This window comes from Triticum aestivum, chromosome 5A, assembly GCF_018294505.1.
Source record: "Triticum aestivum cultivar Chinese Spring chromosome 5A, IWGSC CS RefSeq v2.1, whole genome shotgun sequence".
NCBI lineage: Eukaryota > Viridiplantae > Streptophyta > Magnoliopsida > Poales > Poaceae > Triticum > Triticum aestivum.
Genome location: NC_057806.1, coordinates 387695113 through 387716465, shown reverse-complemented (window position 1 = coordinate 387716465; position 21353 = coordinate 387695113).

Here is a 21353-nt window from a genome sequence, read left to right as displayed (position 1 = left end):
TCATTGTCGCTTGCCTCCAATTGTTGCATCTATTGATCGTGGAGACTTGGACACTTCACTTGTGATGCATTCTTGCTTGATTGAGCCTATTGTATTTGGTTGTTCTCGCATCATATGCCTCCATGCCATGAAATGCTCCCTTGTCCTTTCTTACGATGAGCATGATGCATACACTTGTTGGGTATTTTACCACATGAATGATAGGTTTTGCATCTCCGCTAACCTCATTTGTTTTTCCGAGTGTTTGTCATGTTCTTTCATGTTGAAGGATTCACAAGGCGATACCGTCATGACACAATTTGGTCATGTGAAGGCATACACGATGTGCAACACCAACATTTGCGAGAATCTCCTAAAGGTGAACTCTTTCCCTTTGAGCCATCCTCAAATATGCATATTAGATGGGTCACTCTTTCATTGTTGTTTCCTTCTTCTTGTCTACATGTTACATCTATTGGATGGAGGACCGACATTGGAGATGGAACCCATGAACCTTCAAGTTGAGGAGCGCTCGGACTTATTGGATGCACCTTCGAACCTCCACTCATGCCACGACATCGAGCATTGTGACACCTTCGAGTACTTGGATTGCGTCATGTCTTCCTCTTCGTCCAACTACAAGTCCGTCCACGACAACCGTTTCCATGGTGATGAGGTTTTCGATCCGAGGTCGGATCTTTCCCAAGGGAGGGGAGATGATGCGGAGCATCCTATGATCATCCCCATGTACACTCGAGCATACGCCATTGGACCTAAGGTGAACCCGTTCCTACATGATTCCCCTTTCCACTCGTACGAGACATGGTTCTACCTAATGCAAAGATGCAACATGTGCTTAGGAACCAAGGAGACGACCATGCAGATGCTCGAGTCATATGCCAAGTCCACACGGAAGCGGATCAAGAAGTGCCTCAAGTGGAGTCGCCGCGGAGCTACAGCGGCCGGACATCCGGCAGGTGCCCGGACATCCGGCGCCACCAACCAGAAGAGGACCAGAGAGAGACCGAAGCCAGGCGACTCTACAACGGCCGGACATCCGGCCGACCCCCGGACATCCGGCGCCCCGCGATGGGCCGGACATCCGGCGCCTGCCCGGAAATCCGGCGCATGCTATCCAGAGAGCAGAAGAATCGGCCACTCCAGCCCGGACATCCGGCCCGAGGCCCGGACATCCGGCGCCTCGCGAAGCCCCGGACATCCGGCCCCCAGCCAGGACATCCGGCGCCTGTCTGCGCACAGTGAACGGGCCAGAGGCCCATGTATCCCCCCTCTCACTTACCCCTTCATGGGCTAACACTATATATACTTCCCCATCTCCTCCTAGCTAGGGTTAGCAAAGGATTAGCTCATATTTTGTGTCAGAGCTTTGCTCATCCACTTGGTTACCTTCTCCTTGGAGATTCGAGCCTCCACCGGAGAAGATCCCCCAAGCGGATTCAAGACCCCTCTTTAGGGAAGACCATCAAGACCTCCTCACGGAGAAGAACCGGTTACCGTGTATCATCCGTTGTTGACTTTGGATCTTGTATCTCCCTTTGTGTTCATGGATCTAGCGCATGTGTGATCATTCTTGTTGGTTTGAGTGATTCTCTTGTGTTTCCCCTCGTTTTCTCTCCCGTGTTCTTCGTGTTCATCATTGGGATCCGCTCCTTTCGTGAAAGATCGGCCATCTAGGGTTCCACCCTACATCAATGTTTATGCTTTGTGAGTAGTTACATTTGTTCCTGAGGACAAGGGAGAAGTCCTGCTATTAGTAGTCATGTGAATTTGGTATTCGTTCGATATTTTGATGAGATGTATGTTGTCTAGCCTCTAGTGGTGTTTAACACATCACCATTATTTGGGCCTAGAGGAAGGCATTGGGAAGTAATAAGTAGGTGATGGGTTGCTAGAGTGACAGAAGCTTAAACCCTAGTTTATGCGTTGCTTCGTAAGGGGCTGATTTGGATCCATATGTTTCATGCTATGGTTAGGTTTACCTTAATACTTTTATTGTAGTTGCAGATGCTTGCAATAGAGGTTAATCATAAGTGGGATGCTTGTTCAAGTAAGAACAGCACCCAAGCACCGGTCCACTCACATGTCAAATTATCAAAGTACCGAACGTGAATCATATGAACGTGATGAAAACTAGCTTGACGATATTCGCATGTGTCCTCGGGAGCGCTTTTCCTTGTATAAGAGTTTGTCCAGGCTTGTCCTTTGCTACAAAAAGGATTGGGCCACCTTGCTGTACTTTATTTACTTTTGTTACTTGTTGCTCGTTACAAATTATCTTATCACAAAACTATCTGTTACCACTTATTTCAGTACTTGTAGAGAATACCTTGCTGAAAACCATTTATCATTTCCTTCTGCTCCTCATTGGGTTCGACACTCTTACTTATCGAAAGGACTACGATAGATCCCCTATACTTGTGGGTCATCATGCAGCAGTGGCACACATATCCCACATGGCCTTCCACCATTGAAACGCCACACAAGGACCTCAAGATGATCAATAAAGTGTAGGAACTTGTGGATGTCGTCCCAGTCAACTTCAGTACCATCAGTAACAGCTGAGTTATTACACAATAACAAACGAGCAGCCTGCTTAACTCTGAAAAAACCTACACGTGCCACCAATTATAAGAAAATATTAGTTAGAAGTAGCATCTTCGTGAGAGATTCATTGCTACTTATAAAGTTAAATTGTGATTAGTTAGACAAAATAGGTGGATTAAGAAGTAATCGAGGCAAAAGGCAAGAACCAGATACAAAACTAACATGGATGAACAATTGGAACGATGTCGGGGTGGAAGATCGCAGTGAAGATGAGACCAGGTTCTACTATTTCCATCAACATTCGTGAGCCAACTGTCAGTTCGTAACACTTGAGAAAGTTTATCCAAGTTCAGCCATAAAAAAGCAGCGATCTTCTTGGTTCATGAACCCGACTCGGAAATTATATCCATGTCTTGTCTTCACTGTGACCATTAAACTGGTGTATTCAGTTATGGCAAGGCCGAGCATCTTGAGTACATGTGTTCTAGCAGAGCAAATAATGCACTGCGAGAAAATAATATGAGAACACAATGTATTCCCTATCCAAATCTATAAATAACTTCCTCCTTCATGTCAGTGTTGACCATCGTACTGGTAGTAACTTTTATCCAAATATAGCAGTCCAAATTTTCAAATTAGTCGACAGCATGTTCAAAAAAAACCCACCCTCCCGGATAGAAAAGAAGATTCTAGGAACATACTGTGCGCGTTTTAAAATCATGTGTTAGGATGAGAAGGAACAAGTGTGGCGTCTCGCCGAGGGCATAGAAACCTGTAGGGTCCTCGCACTTTTGGCACTGCAAATGAAACACACTAGATTCAGTAGGAAGAAAAATGCATCAGTGGTGGCAGCTGCCATCGTAGGATTACCCGCGACCAAGGGACTTGTATTTCTCGGGGATGGATGAAGAATTTGTACCTGGTTCTCCATGAATACCCTATGCAATCTCTGAGAGGGGGTTTTCTCTGAACAAGCAGACAAGGGAGAAGGGGATTCAGGCCCAGTGAAATATTGTCGCTTCATCCGTCCAGCTTACTGCTAAAGCCAAAAAGGGGGGTTGTGATTTGACGGCTCATTGGGCATTACTGCGGCCCTATGACCGGGGTGTGTCTACCGTGCCGTTGTGCACTCTAATTTGTGCATATGGCACGTGGACCCCGTTGCCGGATGCCCCACATACCAGCGAAAGGAAGTAGAAAGACAGGAGTAACTAGTTACACATAAATATATTTTTGACAGAGAGATACTCCCTCTATAAAGAAATATACAAATCTTTTATATCACAACTTTATACATAAGAAAAATAAAGGGGAATATATATAACATATATAATTATAAAAAACAGAGTTGTTTTTAACACAGTATAGATGAGTTGGTGATGATGGTGTGCCTGCCATCCTGCAATATAGGTCGTCCGATTTATATCTGACGGATAGGAAGGAAACTATGGAAATTTTGCAAAAAGGTACCAACATGCCTCTCATTTGCAAATAAGGCCTTCCCTTGTTCATCCTTTTCTCTCACAAGATAAAATAATCATACAAATCTATCCTGATGTTACGTGCAACGCACGGGCATTATGGGGGTTCGGCTGAGAATACAATATTCAAACTGGCTCACGGTTCTAGACTTTGGGCCGCAGGCCCACCCTGCATGTTTGGGGGCCCATGTGTTCTACCTTAGCACTTTTCATATTGCAAGCAATAGGTACGGTGCTGGTTTTAGATGCTATCGCAAGGCGAATACACAAAATTGAATAAAGCACGGCAGTTGTTGGAATGAAATCGAACGACAGTTCCTAACCAGCAATGAGAGTTGCAATTCTATCAACGATATACCATGTGATAAATAATACTGTCTATTACTTATACACACAGGACACCTGTTTCACCATGCCAGATTATTACATCAAAATCTCTCGGAGGATAGATCAGTTCGACAGTTGCGGGCTGCTACTGAAGAATTTCAAAGTTGATTTGGACCGGCTATCCTTGCCGAGAAAGTTCGATTTTGAGATGATCCCCTACCACAAGATATGATTTAGATTTGAACATTGACCATCCTTTAGCATCAATCCTCATGCGACCATCCTTTGTACTTATGGTATATTGAGTAGGTTCATTCACACCAAGGCTGCACATGGTAAGAGAAACTTGGCCGCTGTCACCCGGATTGTTGAACGACTCCCTCGTTGCTCTAGGAATTCTCTGTTTGCAAACAAGAAGACATACCCAAATAGTTAGATCAACACAGTGAATCATGCGAAAAAACATGGAAAGAAAAAAGAATGACGCACTTGGGCGGCCAATGCTTACCAAGAAGGTGGACATGTCGGTTTTTGTAAGGACTTTGGTATATGAAGTGCGAATTGCAACCCAGTCTGTTGCTGGTGCAACTGCTCGTTCAGTTGCCGCTGCACGGGCCGGAGCAGATGCAAGTGCAAGTGTTGGTGCAGGTGCCGAAGCCGCCGCTGCTGCCGGAGATGGTGCTCCTTGTAGAGCAGGTGCCGGTGTCGATGCCCGATCCTCCGGTAGATCAGCCTGATCCACTGACGCGATTGGTGCCCAATCCTTAGCTGGATCAGACTAAGCTGCTGCAGCTGTCAGTGCTAGAGCAACTGCCGGTGCTCGATCCATTGCTGAAGGTGGTACCGATGTGCGAGACAGCGGCGATCGTGTCTGGTCTGCTATGATCAGCTTTCTAACTTGACTAGGCTTCGTGACCATGATCCATTTTTTTTTCATTTCTTTTAAATGCGAGAAGGACTAATTGTGCGTTTTTGTTAAACCAAATTGCAGTTCATCATAGGGATTCAGCTTGTACTCAGACAACAGACTGATCCAATTTTTTCCAGTAATATAAGTGATTGGCAGTGCCTTTGTTACTGACACGGCATAAGAAGTGAAACCTACAAAAATAGCCATCTAGAGCAAACCAAATGGTTTATTCTGTGATGAATGTCACATGGCAAAACCTGCATCGTAAAATTGCAGGAAAAGAAAGAAAACATGACATTAAATCAATAAGATTTAGACAGTAAATCAATAAGATTTACTTGATGTGACACGAATGAATCCTTACTAGGAAATCACTATGTTGAAGTACTAAACAGAAGATTGATCGTACAACTACGGGTGACATGCAGGGGCCCCGCCTACTCCCACAAGTAGGACAGTCCAAAGGTCGTGACAAATCGTATGGACCGAACATCCATGGGACTAGAAATCCTAGTGGGTGCGATAAACCCTGCAATGCATATAGATATTGGAGTGTAACCATAATTGATAAACCATCCTCACAAAAAAGATGATCTGGATACTTCAAAATATACAGACTGAATTGAGTGGACAGACATTAACATAGACCGTTCTCAGGACTGGCCACACACCAAAAGCGGCAGTACTAATAAACAATACAGGGTTCACAAACAGAAATCAAGTACTGAACAATAGTACTTATTACAGACAAGCAAAGTTGCACTAATTAAACACCGCGGACTATTTCTTGCCAGCAACCTACGGGATGAACCACGGACTAGGCCATGGACTTTGTGAGAGATGTCTACATGCACCATCACCATCTCATCAACCTTGGAGAACATAACAGAGTGGTCTTTCCACTCATAAACATGATGATGAAGACATGTCGCATCAGATTTGTTGGGAAGCTTTACAAGAACCACACCCTTCCTAATCGAAGGCACAGCCAGGAAATTGTTGTGGTCAAGTACAACCTCAAGAACATGCCTGACAACAATGCTACAGGAAAACACTAGTTCAGGACACGTGGCGACAAGGACACAGCAGCTCGATAGTTTAGCAGTAGAACTCATCCTCAGGTCTTCCACTTCATACGGCATGACTTTGAGAACTTCATCTCCACCGCGGATCTGGTTTTAATTCAAACAGAAACCATATTTTATTACTACCTCCGTTCAGAAATATAAGATGATTTTCGATATTATACTCCATATATGACTACATATACGCACAGAAATGAGTGAACAAAGACACTAGAACATGTCTTCAAAGGCATAAGAGCAGAGGGATTACTTGCAATATCCATAACACAAGTTACTGAGGCAAATATACCCTCTTCAAAGGTAGCATTGATGTTCATAAAGTACTCCATCCGTCCCAAAATTCTTGTCTTAGATTTGTCCAGATACGGATGTATCAAGTCACATTTTAGTATTAGATACATTTGTATCTAGACAAATCTAAGACAAGAAATTTGGGATAGAGGGAGTAGTTGAAAGTAATCTATAAGAAATCAGTGTCAACCTCTCGCATGTTTTGGTCAAAAGAGGAATTTAGAACCGTCATTTGGCACACAAAAATCACATGCAAGATCACCCAGAAAGTTGTACTACTAGTACTAGTACTGCGTGTTAGATGAAAAAACATGATCAAGATCGAGAAAAAGATCGTCAAGAAGAGATATTACCTGGACATGCTTAATGAGGAATCCCGGAGAGGGGGGCTTGGAAAGGGCGATGGCTTTGAGCTTGTCTATCGTAGTCTTGGCGGGGTGCTTGCGCTTCTTCGTACCATAAGCCTCGACGGTTTTGGCCAGAGCCATAGACATCACTTCGGCCGGTGCTCCAGCATCCATCAAGAAACTGTCAAATAGAAATAAAAGAAAAGAAACCATAATCACAAACCCAAAAGAAGAACAGAGAGGGAGTTATAGGATCAGTCTCGGGGTTGCAAGACCGGGCCTTGGCGAGAATCAACACCATTGATGCGCTCACCTTTCCTTCTTTGGGAGAGAAGAACAATGGCAGAAGCAGGTCGGGGTTTTCTTGAAGAAATTAGGAACAAGATGAGGGAGAAGCGAGTTGGGTAGAGAGGAAGCTGAGAGAGAAGAGTGAAATGATGGTTGCTTCGTCCGTCCAACTTACTGCTGGAAAGGAGGGGGTTTTGTGATTTGACGACTCATTGGCATTACTGCGGCACTTCGATCGGGGTAGTCTACCGTCACTCTACTACTGAGTAATTTAGTGCATGGCTGGTGGACCCTGATGCTGGCTGTCCCACACGTCGGTGAAAGTGAGTAATTTAGTGCATGGCTGGAGGAGGATCTGCATGGTAGAGCGTGTCCACTGTTTTTCTGAAGAAAAGAATGATTACGGCAAGTGTTTCCACTCTTACGACGGAGGAGTGCGAAACACGGCAGCCACTTGAACATACACAGTGCTCCTACTACTAGGAATGTGCAGTGGTTCATACGTCAGTACTACATAATCTTGTTGCTAGTGTAGTAAGATATGACGAAAACAAATGATGTTGTGCGCATGTCAACTATATGAACAGTAATGTAGTAACATAGTACCTCTTTTTAGACTGTCCGGTCGAGAATGAACGGTGAGATCAATGTTAACAGAACTAGGTCTACGGTGCACAGTGAGTACGGTGCTACAGTACTCCACAAAACATGAACCATATGAAGCACGAATAGTGTTAGGCAGGGTGTATGAAGGGTGCATGGGATGGGAGCAAAAGTTCCCTTCTCGACCCACTTTTGGGTGTTTGGCAGAGTGCATGAAGGGTGCATGAGTCCACACTAGTAGGTTAACACAAATACACGAAGAGGAAACAACTATATTGAGATGAGAATGCAACCAAACACACCCACACGCTTTGTGCTACAGTGACTGATCTGCACCATCTAAGTTTGATCCAACGGTCATGTTGCACCGAGACAAGGACATGCCCATGCAGAGGGCACCTAAACACCACCGAAGTCCCTCTGCTTCTTGAGGCGCACGACGTTGGTGATGCAGGGGGCGAAATGGCTGAAAGGCAATGCAATCTACGGGAAGGCGGAGGGAACCAGCCGAGGAGCGGGGAATCTTTTGGTTTTCACCATGGTAAAACACCAGTCTACGACTTCTCACATCAAGGAGCAGTGGGTTTTACAGGCGGAGTCATCGTGACTAATTGCTGCCGCGCCTGCTCCCTCAATCAAAAAATTAAAAATCCTGCCGCGCATGCTCCCGTCAATCAAAAAATTAAAAATCCTACCGCACCCAAACACCAGAGCAACGCCGTGGTGGAAATTTAAATTTACCTGCCGGCAAGTAGATAAAAAAGGGGTGAAAAAACAAATGTGGCAGCGGCCTAGCTAATCAGTCGAACTAGCCCAACTAGCTAGCCACCGTGCTTCACTGATGTACTCGGTGGGAAAGGTGGTCTTTCGTGATTTGACGACTCATTCACTTGCTTTGGCGAAAACGCGCGGTACGGCATCCTACGTCAGCAAGAATATATGCATGCACCACCCGGGAGGACCCCGAAACCGCGCGGTAGGGTGTGCCATGTCTCGGCACGGAGGAAAATGTGCGTGTAAAAATATACTGTATCAGACGTAGTACCTATGGTTCGACATCGGGACCCAGCCAGTCGGTCGAAAACAACCCCAATAGCCACATAGCTTCATCATGCTAACATGACACGGAGGATAGGTGTGCTTAGCTCTGTCTCAACCAGCCACAACATCGGTTATTCTAGGAGATTCTTCTATTTTCCAAGCTTTTTTTAGTTGTAATAACACCACGACAAGCTAGCGCCGCTCTTCATGTGTGCCCGTGCAAATCTTAGATGATGGAGAGAAGAGAGAGATTGCAGACCTGGGACCCACCAGTAAGTGAGTCAACGGTCATGCACGTGTTGACGAGGCACTCCCTCTACTCTACTCAATGTAATGCTGTATAAAATCAAGTTATGGGACAAAGCCAACAACTGTTGTTGTTTCAGGCTATCGACTTACGCTTTGTAGTCCAGGTTGCCATTTCGAATCTCGTCTTTCAGATTTGTTAGTTTTAGGTCCAAATTTGATTAATGACAAGTGGGACCCCCATGTGTTGTTCCGATATTTCAGTGTAGGATGGTTTTTTTGAACAAACACTTTGTGCGGTTAGACAAGTAACGACACGAGTTACACGTATTTTGCAAGTTTATGAACAAAAATGGCAGCGGCATAGAATATCACATCCACCCCGTAGCTTAGATGCTATGGTGATACAAGTTTTTACACCGTTGGAAGTCAGATCCAATGGCTTGGGAGTAGTCTTTGTAATTATGCGCAATTTCCAAACTCTCCAAAGGTTTTTTTGCAAATAAAAAATTCAGGTTTCGTGTGTGCCGCTCCATCTTGAATCCAACGGCTCCCCGTTGCTCATATTAGGTGCTCTCCATAGCTTAATTACCCGCCACGGTGATATGAGCATCTAGGTCGTATGATCAGTGATCAGATGGCACATGCGTAGTACTTGTACTTTTTGCGCAATTCCCAAACTCTCTCAGTTGTATATTGCAAAACATTCAAACCTCCTACGGTGGGCCATTAGATCTCCGTGAACTCGTATCACCATAGAATCTACGGTGCGGGAGCATGATACGTCGCCAACGTATCTATAATTTTTTTATTGTTCCATGCTATATTATATTCTGTTTTGGACATTATTGGGCTTTATTATACACTTTTATATTATTTTTGGGACTAACCTATTAACCAAAGGCCCAGCCCAGAATTGTTGTTTTTTGCCTATTTCAGAGTTTCGCAGAAGAAGAATATCAAACGGAGTCCAAACGGAATGAAACCTTCGGGAACGTGATTTTTGGAACGAACGTGATCTAGAGGACTTGGACCCTACGTCGAGAAAGCTACCAAGAAGGCACGAGGTAGGGGGCGCGCCTACCCCCCCCCCCCCAGGCGCGCCCTCCACCCTCGTGGGGCCCACATTGCTCCACCGACGTACTTCTTCCTCCTATATATACCTACGTACCCCCAAACTACCAAATACAGAGCCAAAAACCTAATTCCACCGCCGCAACCTTCTGTACCCATGAGATCCCATCTTGGGGCCTTTTCTGGAGCTCCGCCGGAGGGGGCATCGATCACGGAGGGCTTCTACATCAACACCATAGCCTCTCCGATGATGTGTGAGTAGTTTACCTCAGACCTTCGGGTCCATAGTTATTAGCTAGATGGCTTCTTCTCTCTCTTTGGATCTCAATACAAAGTTCTCCATGATTCTCGTGGAGATCTATTTGATGTAATCTTATTTTGCGGTGTGTTTGTTGAGACCGATGAATTGTGGGTTTATGATCAAGTTTATCTATGAACAATATTTGAATCTTCTCTGAATTCTTTTATGTATGATTGGTTATCTTTGCAAGTCTCTTTGAATTATCAGTTTGGTTTGGCCTACTAGATTGATCTTTCTTGCAATGGGAGAAGTGCTTAGCTTTGGGTTCAATCTTGCGGTGTCCTTTCCCAGTGACAGTAGGGGCGGCAAGGCACGTATTGTATTGTTGCCATCGAGGATAACAAGATGGGGTTTATATCATATTGCATGAGTTTATCCCTCTACATCATGTCATCTTACTTAAGGCGTTACTTTGTTCCTTTGAACTACATACTCTAGATGCATGCTGGATAGCGGTCGATCTGTGGAGTAATAGTAGTAGATGCAGGCAGGAGTCGGTCTACTTGTCTCGGACGTGATGCCTATATACATGATCATACCTAGATATTCTCATAACTATGCTCAATTCTGTCAATTGCTCAACAGTAATTTGTTTACCCACTGTAATACTTATGCTCTCAAGAGAAGCCACTAGTGAAACCTATGGCCCCCGTGTCAATTTTCCATCATATTAATCTCCCGTCAACAAGCTATTTTTGGTGCCGTTTTTATTTCGCTTTATTTACTTTGCATCTTTATCATAAAAATACCAAAAAATATTATCCTAGCATATATATCAGATCTCACTTTCGTAAGTGACTGTCAAGGGATTGACAACCCCTTCATTGCGTTGGTTGCGAGGATTTTATTTGTTTGTGTAGGTGTGAGGGACTCGTGCGTGGCCTCCTACTGGATTGATACCTTGGTTCTCAAAAACTGAGGGAAATACTTACACTACTTTGCTACATCACCCTTTCCTCTTCAAGGGAAAACCAACGTAGTGCTCAAGAGGTAGCAAGAAGGATTTCTGGCGCCGTTGCCGGGGAGTCTACGCAAAAGTCAACATACCAAGTACCCATCACAAACCCTTATCTCCCGCATTACATTATTTTCCATTTGTCTCTCGTTTTCCACTCCCCCACTTCACCCTTGCCGTTTTATTCGCCCTCTCTTTTCCGTTCGCCTCTTTTTTCACGTGCTTCTTGTTTGCTCGTGTGTTGGATAGCTTGCTTGTCACGATGGATCGAGATAATACCAAATTGTGTGACTTTACTAATACCAACAACAATGATTTTCTTAGCACTCCGATTTCTCCTCTTACCGATACTGAATCTTGTGAAATCAATGCTGCTTTGTTGAATCTTGTCATGAAAGATCAATTCGCCAGCCTTCCTAGTGAAGATGTTGCTAACCATCTTAATAGCTTTGTTGATTTGTGTGATATGCAAAAGAACAAAGCTGTGGACAATGATATTGTTAAATTGAAGCTATTTCCTTTTTCGCTTAGAGATCATGCTAAAGCTTGGTTTTCGTCTTTGCCTAAAAATAGTATCGATTCTTGGAATAAGTGCAAAGATGCCTTTATCTCTAAGTATTTTCCTCCCGCTAAGATCATCTCTCTTAGAAACTATATCATGAATTTTAAGCAACTTGATCATGAACATGTTGCACAAGCTTGGTAGAGGATGAAATTAATGATACGTAATTGCCCTACACATGGTTTGAATTTGTGGATGACTATACAAAAAATTTATGCTGAATTGAATTTTGCTTATAGAAATCTTTTAGATTCGGCCACGGGAGGCACTTCTATGGAAATCACTTTAGGAGAAGCTACTAAACACCTAGATAATATTATGGTTAATTATTCTCAATGGCACACTGAAAGATCTACTAATAAGAAAGTGCATGCGATAGAAGAAATTAATGTTTTGAGTGGAAACATGGATGAACTTATGAAATTATTTGCTAATAAAAGTGTTTCTTCTGATCCTAATGATATGCCTTTGTCTACTTTGATTGAGAATAATAATGAATCTATGGATGTGAATTTTGTTGGTAGGAATAATTTTGGTAACAACGCGTATAGAGGAAACTTTAGTCCTAGGCCGTATCCTAGTAATTCCTCTAATAATTATGGTAATTCCTACAACAATTATTATGGAAATTTTAATAAGATGCCCTCTTAATTTGAGACTAGTGTTAAGGAGTTTATGAATTCGCAAAAGAATCCCAATGCTTTTCTTGAAGAAAAATTGCTTAAAGTTGATGAATTGGCTAGGAACGTTGATAGAATTTCTCTTGATGTTGATTCTTTGAAACTTAGATCTATTTCACCTAAGCATGATATCAATGAGTCTCTCAAGGACATGATAATTTCCATTGATGAGTGCAAAGAAAGAACCTCTAGGATGCGTGCTAAGAAAGATTGTTTTGTGAAAGCGTGTTCTTCTAGTTTCTATGAAAATAAAGATGAAGATCTAAAAGTTATTGATGTGTCCCCTATTAAATATTTGTTTTGCAATATGAATCTTGATAATGATGGGACTGAATATGATCCACCTTTACCTAGAAGGCGTTCCAAAAATTCAGAGTTTTTAGATCTTGATGCAAAAATTGGTAAAAGTGGGATTGAAGAGATCAAAACCCTAGATATTAATGAACCCACTATCTTAGATTTCAAGGATTTTAATTATGATAATTGCTCTTTGATAGATTGTATTTCCTTGTTGCAACCCGTGCTAAATTCTCCACATGCTTATAGTCAAAATAAAGTCTTTACCAAACATATCGTTGATACTTTGATGCAATCTTATGAAGAAAAACTTGAGTTGGAAGTTTCTATCCCTAGAAAACTTTATGATGAGTGGGAATATACTATTAAAATAAAATTAAAAATCATGAATGCTATGCTTTGTGTGATTTGGGTGCTAGTGTTTCCACGATTCCAAAGACTTTGTGTGATTTGCTAGGTTTCTGTGATTTTGATGATTTCTCTTTAAACTTGCACCTTACGGATTCCAGCATTAAGAAACCTATGGGAAGAATTAATGATGTTCTTATTGTTGCAGATAAGAATTATGTGCCCGTAGATTTTATTGTTCTTGATATAGATTGCAATCCTTCATGTCCTATTATTCTTGGTAGACCTTTCCTTAGAACGATTGGTGCAATTATTGATATGAAGGAAGGGAATATTAGATTCCAATTTCCGTTGAGGAAACCATGGAACACTTCCCTAGAAAGAAAATAAAATTACCTTATGAATCTATTATGAGAGCCACTTATGTATTGCCTACCAAAGATGGCAATACCTAGATCTATCTTCACTTTCATGCCTAGCTAGGGGCGTTAAACGATAGCGCTTGTTGGGAGGCAACCCAATTTTATTTTTTATTCCTTGATTTTAGCTCCTGTTTAGTAATAAATAATTTATCTAGCCTCTGTTTTGTTGTGTTTTTTGTGTTTAATTAGTGTTTGTGCCAAGTAGAACCGTTGGGAAGACTTGGGGAAAGTTTTTTTGATCTTGCTGTAAAAAACAGAAACTTTAGCGCTCACGAGAATTGCTGCCATTTTTATTTGGATAGTGATATTTAGTTAATTATTTTGGAATATGATTAATATATAAATTCCTCACGTCCAGCAATTTAGTTTAGAATTTTGGGGGTTCCAGAAGTTTGCGTTAGCTACAGATTACTACAGACTGTTCTGTTTTTGACAGATTCTATTTTTCATGTGTTATTTGCTTATTTTGATGAATCTATGGCTAGTAAAATATTTTATAAACCATATAGAAGTTGTAATACAGTAGGTTTAACACCAATATAAATAAATAATTAGTTCATTACAGTACCTTGAAGTGGTGTTTTCTTTTCTTTCGCTAACGGAGCTCACGAGATTTTCTATTTTGAGTTTTGTGTTGTGAAGTTTTCAAGTTTTGGGTTAAGTTTTGATGGATTATGGAACAAGGAGTGGAAAGAGCCTAAGCTTGGGGATGACCATGGCACCCCAAATTAAAATTCAAGGACACCCAAAAGCCTAAGCTTGGGGATGCCCCGGAAGGCATCCCCTCTTTCGTCTTCGTCTATCGGTAACTTTACTTGGAGCGATATTTTTATTCACCACATGATATGTGTTTTGCTTGGAGCGTCTTGTATTATTTGAGTATTTTCTTTTTAGTTTACCACAATCATCCTTGCTGTACACACCTTTTGAGAGAGACCACATAATTCGGAAATTGTTAGAATACTCTATGTGCTTCACTTATATCTTTTGAGTTATATAGTTTTTGCTCTAGAGCTTCACTTATATCTTTTAGAGCACGATGGTGGATTTGTTTTATAGAAACTATTGTTCTCTCATTATTCACTTAGATTATTTTGAGAGTCCTACAAAATAGTGTGGTAATTTGCTTTAATTATGATAGGCATTCAAGATTAGTGAAAAGAATATCGTATGAGTGCGTTGAATACTATGAGAAGTTTGATACTTGATAATTGTTTTGAGATATGGATATGGTGATATTAGAGTCATGCTAGTTGATTAGTTGTGAATTTGAGGAATACTTGTGTTGAAGTTTGTGATTCCCGTAGCATGCACATATGGTGAACCATTATGTGACGAAATTGGAGCATGATTTATTTATTGATTGTCTTCCTTATGAGTGGCGGGCGGGGACGAGCGATGGTCTTTCCCTACCAATCTATCCCCCTAGGAGCATGTGCGTAATACTTTGTTCCGATAACTAATAGATTTTTGCAATAAGTATGTGAGTTCTTTATGACTAATGTTGAGTCCACGGATTATACGCACTCTCACCCTTCCACCATTGCTAGCCTCTCTAATACCGTGCACTTTTCGCCGGTATCATACACCCACCATATACCTTCCTCAAAACAGCCACCATACCTACCTATCATGGCATTTCCATAGCCATTCCGAGATATATTGACATTCAACTTTCCACCGTTCCGTTTACTATGACACGCTCCATCATTGTCATATTGCTTTGCATGATCATGTAGTTGACATTGTATTTGTGGCAAAGCCATCGTTCATAATTCTTTCATACATGTCACTCCTGATTCATTGCATATCCCGGTACACCACCAGAGGCATTCACATAGAGTCATATTTTGTTCTAAGTATTGAGTTGTAAGTAAATAAAAGTGTGATGATCATCATTTTTAGAGCATTGTCCCAAGTGAGGAAAGGATGATGGAGACTATGATTCCCCCACAAGTCGGGATGAGACTCTGGACTAAATAAAAAAAGAGAGGCCATAAAAAAAGATAAAAGGCCTAAATAAAAAATAAATAAATAATGAGAGAAAAAGAGAGAAGGGACAATGCTACTATCCTTTTACCACACTTGTGCTTCAAAGTAGCACCATGATCTTCATGATAGAGAGTCTCCTATGATATCACTTTCATATACTAGTGGGAATTTTTCATTATAGAACTTGGCTTGTATATTCCACTGATGGGCTTCCTCAAAATGCCCTAGGCCTTTGTGAGCAAGCGAGTTGGATGCACACCCACTTAGTTCCTTTTGTTGAGCTTTCATATACTTATAGCTCTACTGCATCCGTTGCATGGCAATCCCTACCCACTCACATTGATATCTATTAATGGGCATCTCCATAGCCCGTTGATACGCCTAGTTGATGTGAGACTATCTTCTCTTTTTTTGTCTTCTCCACAACCACCATTCTATTCCACATATAGTGCTATGTCCATGGCTCACGCTAATGTATTGCGTGAAGATTGAAAAAGTTTGAGAACACCAAAAGTATGAAACAATTGCTTGGCTTGTCATCGGGGTTGTGCATGATTTAAATACTTTGTGTGGTGAAGATAGAGCATAGCCAGACTATAAGATTTTGTAGGGATAACTTTCTTTGGCCATGTTATTTTGAGGAGACATAATTGCATAGTTAGTATGCTTGAAGTATTATTATTTTTATGTCAATATTAAACTTTTGTCTTGAATCTTTCGGATCTGAATATCCATACCACAATTAAGAGAATTACATTGAAATTATGCCAAGTAGCATTCCACCTCAAAAATTCTGTTTTTATCATTTACCAACTCGAGGACGAGCAGGAATTAAGCTTGGGGATGCTTGATACGTCTCCAACGTATCTATAATTTTTTATTGTTCCATGCTATATTATATTCCGTTTTGGACATTATTGGGCTTTATTATACACTTTTATATTATTTTTGGGACTAACCTATTAACCAAAGGCCCAGCCCAGAATTGTTGTTTTTTGCCTATTTCAGAGTTTCGCAGAAAAAGAATATCAAACGGAGTCCAAACGGAATGAAATCGTCGGGAACGTGATTTTTGGAACGAACGTGATCCAGAGGACTTGAACCCTACGTCAAGAAAGCTACAAGAAGGCACGAGGTAGGGGGCGCGCCTACCCCCCCCCCCCAGGCGCACCCTCCACCCTCGTGGGGCCCACGTTGCTCCACCGACATACTTCTTCCTCCTATATATACCTATGTACCCCCAAACTACCAGATACGGAGCCAAAAACCTAATTCCACCGCCGCAACCTTCTGTACCCATGAGATCCCATCTTGGGGCCTTTTCCGAAGCTCCACCGGAGGGGGCATCGATCATGGAGGGCTTCTACATCAACACCATAGCCTCTCCGATGATGTGTGAGTAGTTTACCTCAGACCTTCGGGTCCATAGTTATTAGCTAGATGGCTTCTTCTCTCTCTTTGGATCTCAATACAAAGTTCTCCATGATTCTCGTGGAGATCTATTTGATGTAATCTTATTTTGCGATGTGTTTGTTGAGACCGATGAATTGTGGGTTTATGATCAAGTTTATCTATGAACAATATTTGAATCTTCTCTGAATTCTTTTATGTATGATTGGTTATCTTTGCAAGTCTCTTCGAATTATCAGTTTGGTTTGGCCTACTAGATTGATCTTTCTTGCAATGGGAGAAGTGCTTAGCTTTGGGTTCAATCTTGCGGTGTCCTTTCCCAGTGACAGTAGGGGCGGCAAGGCACGTATTGTATTCTTGCCATCGAGGATAAAAAGATGGGGTTTATATCATATTGCATGAGTTTATCACTCTACATCATGTCATCTTGCTTAAGGCGTTACTCTGTTCTTATGAACTTCATACTCTAGATGCATGCTGGATAGCGGTCGATGTGTGGAGTAATAGTAGTAGATGCAGGCAGGAGTCGGTCTACTTGTCTCGGATGTGATGCCTATATACATGATCATACCTAGATATTCTCATAACTATGCTCAATTCTTTCAATTGCTCAATAGTAATTTGTTTACCCACCGTCATACTTATGCTCTCGAGAGAACCCACTAGTGAAACCTATGGCCCCCGGGTCAATTTTCCATCATATTAATCTCCCGTCAACAAGTTATTTCTGGTGACGTTTTTATTTCGCTTTATTTACTTTCCATCTTTATCATAAAAATACCAAAAATATTATCTTAGCTTATCTATCGGATCTCACTTTCGTAAGTGACCGTGAAGGGATTGACAACCCCTTTATTGCGTTGGTTGCGAGGATTTTATTTGTTCGTGTAGGTGCGAGGGACTCGTGCGTGGCCTCATACTGGATTGATACCTTGGTTCTCAAAAACTGAGGGAAATACTTACGCTACTTTGCTGCATCACCCTTTCCTCTTCAAGGGAAAACCAACGCAGTGCTCAAGAGGTAGCAGAGCACCTCATATTCTCCCGTGCGAGAAAACATAAGGTGCTCTCGCAGCTTGGATGCTACGGTGATATGAGCATTGAGGTCGTTTGATCTGAGATCCAATGGCATCTGAGCAGTCTTTGTGCTTGTAAGCAGTGGCCGAACTCTTTGGGGGCTTTTCTGCAAAAAAAACCATTTAAACCACCGAGGAGGTGTTGGGTCACAAATCCAACGGCTCCGAAGAGCTTGTATCACCAAAGCATCTAAGGTGTGGTAGCACATGATATTCTTACATACAAGAGAATATGATATCCTCCTTCATCTTAGATGCTACGGTGATACGAGCTTTGAGGTCGTTGGATATGGGATCCAAGGGCATCTGAGTAGTTTTTGTACAAATTGTGTGCAATTCTCAAACTCATCAAGGTTTCCTGTAAAACTATTAAGACATCATGTGAGTTGCTATATCTCATATCTACTAGCTCCAAGCAACTCATATCAGCATATATCATCTAAGGTATGGGGGCACATGATATTCTCCCGGGGAGGAGGGGTGGGGGTGCACAACCAATCGGTGGTTGGGAGGGTGGGGACAAATATAATCTAAACAACCCTAAATATAGCTTCACAATTTTATCTAAGGTCGAGGGTTGACCCCCGACAATCATAGCTCCGCCTAATTAAACACAACATTTGCATGTATTGTAGTACTAGACTTAATATTCATGTTTCAGTTTCATGTTCATTTTAAATATTGCTAGACTTAATATTCATGTTTCAGTTTCATGTTCATTTTAAATATTGAATTGAGGACCATGCATGTCTTATATTTTACTCCCTTCGTTCCTAAATATTAGTCTTTTTAGAGATTTCAAATGGACTGGCACATACGGATGTATATAGACATATTTTAGAGTGTAGATTCACTCATTTTGCTCCGTATGTAGTCACTTGTTGAAATCTCTAAAAGACTAAGATTCAGGAACAGAAGGAGTATTTTTGAATTCGTGTCATACATGCATGGTTTGGAAAAATAGATGCACTATACTTATTGGATTGTTGTTGTGTTCGTGTGTGTGTGTGTGTGTGGTCATATGCTTGATACATACAAAGTTTTCTCACCTCCATATTGTTCATCTTTTAAATTTGAATTTGCATTGAAAAACTTACTAGGGATACCATGAAATGTGAAATCCACGTTGAGATCACTATATCACAAACTCACTCAAATTCAACAACTCGTCATAAATCAATTACCACGTTGAGATTAGTATTTGCAAGGAAAATACGGGCATTGTAATACACATAGATTCGTTCGGCAATTTAAAAGGTTCCTTTCGTATTCTCGAATGGTAGGACCCAACGGCGTACCAGCCAGACCTTGGCTCGTGTTGATCCTAAAAATAAAAATAAAATAATAAAACGGGCTCGTGTCCTTCTGGTGGTGTGCGTGGTACGCACATTAGGCATCCCCAACCAGTCGAGCCTTCGCGTTTCGAGTCGAAATATCTGGCGGCCAGAATTCCATCCCTAGGAAATTCCCCTTATGTCCCCGGTCCATAATAACTACCGATGAACAACGGAGGGATGCTTTAGTAACTAGACAACGTTACCTACCGTGCCGAGCACGGTTCAATTTCCTTGGTCGCCGCTCGCCAAGGTCACCCGTCAACTGCATTGCCTAGTACTACTACTACTACTACACCAGGATGAGCACATAATTGAGCCAATTTGTCCGTGCCTAGTACTTGAGTTAATATATCAGGCAATGCACTGGTACGGAGGGATTATCCTTTTACTCTGCATATATAACTTATCTACAGTCTAACTAAGCAAAATGTTTGACCAAATCCTTTCTTAAGAAATACAACAGGACAGATGTATGGCTTGAAAATTTATTGCATGATGCAGGTTATGATATTGTTTCGAATCCTGGATCTTAAATTTCAGAAAATCCAAAAGTGACCATAAATTCTTGAAACTGAGCATGGTCACGTGATATGGCACAAATATTACTTCATAATATTTTTTCTTCAATTTGAGACAAGCTGCTTATGACAAGTTGCACAAATGAAGAGCCAAGGTATTTTGGAACAAAGACCTATCATGTTAAGGCGAACGCTTTCACTATTGAAACCGCGGGTGTTTACGTGCCGCCACGAGTCCCGCTTCTCATCAGCAGGTGCCGTCCGAGCAAGCGTGTGAGTCGACAGGAGGCATGCGAGCAGACCGCTGCACCGGCTGACAGGGAGGCGTGCGAGCAGACCGGTGTGCAGGCTCACCAGGAGGCTAGCCCTTTGACCAGGCTCCGCTGCCCACCATCGTCCCAACTGCTCCCACTTTTAATCTCCTGGCGCCGCAGTTTAAAATCAACCCCGCACTACCCCGTATCGCTACAATCTTCTCTCTTCCTCTCCGATTCTCCTGTCATCTACCTCCAACCAGCCTGACCTAAATGTACGCCATGCCACATCACGATGGTCTGCCCTTAGTCTTCCAGTTTCCTGAGGAAGACACCCAGCCGGAGTCTCAAGAACATAAGGTGCTTTGGGACGAGCTTGAACTGGCCTTGCGTGAAGACGTCGCGCCTGGCCCCGCTCCCGTTCCGACTCCCGTCGCCCCGACTGCGCCAGCGCCCATCCCCGTGGCATTGATGGGCTGGGAGCCGCACATTGTCACCGAGCTTGATGCCACGGGGTTCCACGAGGTCCCCGACGACTTTCATGCACCCGTGCACCAGTCAGCGCATGCGCCTGCGCGTGCACTGACGCGCACGCCCGTGCCGGTGCACGTGCACCTGCCAGCGCATGCGCATGTGCGTGCACTCACGTGCGCGCCCGTGCCGATGCCCGTGCACATGAATGTCTCCGCCGCGCCGTTGACAGCGTCTGTCCCCGCGCGGGTGCCAGTGCCCCCTCAGCGGCATGGATGGCCGCCATCGAATGCTTCCTTGCACCAACGCCAATCGCCTCCTCCCACCAGTTGACTCGCTCCAAAGTCCAGAACATTTTGTCCTTCCTTGAAGCTAGGCCAACATCCAGGAGTACGCCAACAACGGCCCAAGGCGCCGCCGTCACCGTCGGTCAGTGGCCCAATGACACACAGAGCACGGCAGAGGAGCCGCTTCCCACCTCAAGACGCCACCG